Here is a 4,240-nt window from a genome sequence, read left to right as displayed (position 1 = left end):
TCACTAAGTATGATCACTACTTGTGCATCCAAGATCCTTTAAACCAGTTTTGCCATATGAGTCCACCATACCTACCTCTATGGGGTATTCGTTTGCCGTTCTAAGAAAATTTGTATGTGCCATCTCTAATTTTCAAAATAATTTTCTCTTTTGTGTGCTTGTACCGCTCATGAAACGGTAGGGGGTGGCTGATATATTTCCATGCTAGATATGTTATTATCAAGATGAGTGTTTATTCACTTGTCATTGCACGAGAGTACGGCAAAACTATTAGGGATGCCTAGTCCCGAAATGAAAAATGAATTTACTTTATGTTGTCAAATAATAAATTCCATGGAAAGCACCCGTGGATACGGTTAGCCATGGAAAGTGAAAATATGGTGGAAAAAGGAATAGACTATATTTTCTGTTTGGGAACCGCCTATGATATATCTAGCATGGACAATATTGGGAACTACTCGATCGTTTTCATTGACAGGAAAAGCATGCCACCAAAAATGTTTTATCTCTATCTTTTTCGCTTTGAGCTCCGGCACCTCTACAAATCCCTACTTCCCTCCATGAAGGGCCTTTCTTTTACTTTATGCATTATTTATTTTTATTTGAGTCGCCATCTTCTCTTATAAAGCACCAGCTAAGGGGCACTATGATCGTACTTGAGCATTGGGTGTAGCTAATATGCGAGTGTGTTTCATGAATGGATAAATGATTGAGCATAATGGGCTAGGGATAACTTCCTTTAGCGTTGATATTTTGAAAGACATGGTTGCTTGTTGATATGCTTGAGTATTGAAATCTTCATGTCAAAACTAGACTATTGCTTTGAATCATATAAAAGTCCAAATGTCCATGCTACAAAGAAAAGAATATGTGATGAACATGTTAGGCAACATTCCACATAATTCTGTTTTTATCATTCACTAATGCAGGATACTGCTAACGCGACACTACGATCAGAGACCCTTTGCCGAAACTGTGTGTGATGCAATAATTGCAAACAGTGGTGTAAAAACCCGTCAAAAAGGGTGCAAAACGGTGGTTTAGATTTTAGTTGCGTGTGCGATGCAGGGCACATGGTTAATCCATTCAAACTATCTACGATGAGGCAGAACAACAGAAATGGGCAGCCATAACAATGTGTGTGCGATGCAGGACACACGGTTAATCCATTCGGACTGTTTGCGATGAGGTAGAACAATAGAAATCGGCAGCCATATCAATGTGTGTGCGATATACGGCATATGGTTGACTCGGACGAACTATTTTCGATTAGGGAACACAACAGAAACGGTTCAACTTAACAAGATGTGTGTGATATGTGGCATACAGTTCACATGGATGAACTGTTTGCGATGAGCCAAAAGAACACAAACGAGTCATGTAAACAAGATGTGTGTGATACGTGGCAAACAACCGACTCAGATGAACTGTTTGCGATGAGAAATTACAACACAGACGGTCAATATAGGTACTTCGTGTGTGATTCTGTGTGTACAAAAAACTTTGAAAAATGCAAACTAGCTGCTTGCGGTGGCTAGGAGTATCGCACACGATGCGTCTGCGAGTAATCGTGTGCGGTGATTAGTATGTTACACATACTATTCCTTATGTTAACATGTGTGTGAATTTGCAATATGGGTAGTTAATATGCAAATGCCTTCTGGACATCGGGCACACGCTTAAACTCAATGAACTATGTATGATACTAATACTTTCCATGAAAATTTATGAACTTGGGTAACAGCATTTGAGTAACATATATATAGTGGTTACATTATTCAACAAAAGGAGGATCTTCGTAACACGGTTTTGACAACCATATGGTCCAAATCTACATACTTAACATAGTAACAACTATCACATTTTAAGAGGCTAAGGGCCAACAACCATATGGTTCATATCTACATACTTAACATATATAGTAACAGCTAGCACATTTTAAGAGGCTGAGGGCCAACAACCACAACTATCCATTGGAAGCAGCTTGATCACGGCGACTCGGCATCTCGTCAATGAAAAGGAAGAGCCCTCCTGTGCCTTGGTAGAGCATGAGTAGAACAGTGTCTCCAATTTTCCAATATGGATGCATTGCCACGAGAAGCGAGAACTTGTTAATTTGAATGGTTCTATTTCTGCGGGAAATGCGGTACCTTGCAATCACTTTGGCGTTATTAGCAGGCACAAGTGTAATTCGACCACGCCGGGAAATCGATCCAGGAACTGCTACAGGGGGCAATTTCTGTTGACATGTAGAATAAAAAACAATTGTAACATATTGTTGAAGATATATATAGTTATGAGCATCAACATTAAAATAAGACTTTTTACCAGTGTCTTGTTCAGTGTGTGCACCATAGGTCTAACTAATCCCATCCAAAATCCAGCGTTCATACGATGTGCTATCTCTGTCAGATTATCAACGAAGTTTATGACATGCTTCAAATCCTTCCAGTGAAATTTGGTATGCTTAGTAACATACAAATCATTCACTATGCATCCAACATATCCCGCTTAAAAGGTGAAAAGGTATTATTTATTCAGAACATGGCAGAAGAATATATAGTGCGCATAAATTGGTAAATAGAATTTGTTACTGCCTAGGAACGGAGTCAGAATATGATATCACAATTGGTTGCTTAAATAGTGATCAATTGGTTGCTTAAATAGTAATATGAAGCATGGAGAAAGTTGAAAGGACACTAACCTCGATTAGACTTTGATCGGCTGATGACGTTGGGGAAGTAAACATCCATGTTAATTAGACCAGGCTGTGGTGCACGCACTAGAATTTTATTGCCAGCTTTCAGTTCATAACACTTAGACATTTTTCTCCAAAGGTCCGCATTAAAATAGATGTGACCATCTTTATCAAGTTTTACGCTAACCTTCATTGTAAGTCCATGTTGTGTTGTCAATATGACATCCTGGGAGTCATCAGCAAAGTAATGCCCAAGATTTCCTTCTACTCCTGTTCTTACAAAGCAAGGGATGTACTGGTTGAAATGAAAATTAAGATTGTAAATTAGATATATTGAAATAACAGAGCAAGATGCAAATATGGGAGTAACTAATAGAACAGATCAATATATATAGATGAAAGCAAAGTACAAAAATATAGAATTAAAAATAGATAATGTAACAAATATTTGATGCAAATATATAGATAATGTAGCAACAAATGTTGTATGTTCACAAATTTAGGCCATGCCAACCGTGGTAGGTTGAGATTGAACATACCGAGCGCTCCCTGAAGTCATTCGGAATGGTGAGATAGAACTTCTTTCCGACTGGCCATGACCACAGTTGCCCGATTTGTGCTCGCATTATGGACACATGAATGAATACCCACGAATCAGCTAGAACAAAAATGATTCCACGGCGATTTCCGCCGGTTGATTAACAGTGACGGACGGACTGTGATAAGAGATGAGTGAATATTTTGCTAATTAAGTCGATTACCTTCTCCATGAGAAAAATCCCCGGCCCAATCCCGCAGAAAACCCCAGTCGACCAGAGTCTAGAATGGCGTTACAGAGAAAGCGGTAGGGGTGAAATCCGGTGCCGTTTGGAGTGCGACCTACGCCCGCCGTCAACAGCCGTCGAGCTTAGGGTGCAGAGTTACGGAGGAGTCCGCGGCGAGTGAGTGTGGACGAAGTGGGCGAGGGTTTTCTTTTTCCTTTTGCATGTGTGAGTGAACACACACGGTTCACAGAGGCGACGGAGATGAATCGTGTGCGATAGTAAATCACCGAGATTGAATGGGAATCCAAATTTCCTTTGTCCTTCATCCATGAGTTTTTTTCTACGATGAACATAAACCCTGCTAATCACCGTGTTCAAATTTGACACTTTTACGGGTTCATTTACAATATTTAGGGGATTATGTGCATTTTGTAGGCATTAATGCACATAATTCAAATTCAAACAATCGGTGCATGAAAGGGTGCACAAGAACGGCCTGGAAAAACCATACTCGTGGTATTTAGTAATTTCTCAAGCCTTTTACAAGGAATGGGCAGAGATTTCAATGGAATGCATGGCAATAGTCAACCACAAACGCGTCATTTACTGGGTTATCAACTATAGAACAATGAAATATGTGCTTGAAAAACATAGACGCCTGGCATGGTGCCATGGTATGGCCTCACCATGCCCTGGTTAAAAGCTGAGAAGGTTTGATTTATGTCTTCATGCATGCCCTTCATAAATTGAACCATCACCGAGGAAGTTCAATGCTTTC

The sequence above is a fragment of the Triticum urartu genome, chromosome 1 (genome assembly GCF_003073215.2).
Source record: "Triticum urartu cultivar G1812 chromosome 1, Tu2.1, whole genome shotgun sequence".
Lineage (NCBI taxonomy): Eukaryota > Viridiplantae > Streptophyta > Magnoliopsida > Poales > Poaceae > Triticum > Triticum urartu.
This window is presented reverse-complemented; position numbering follows the sequence as displayed.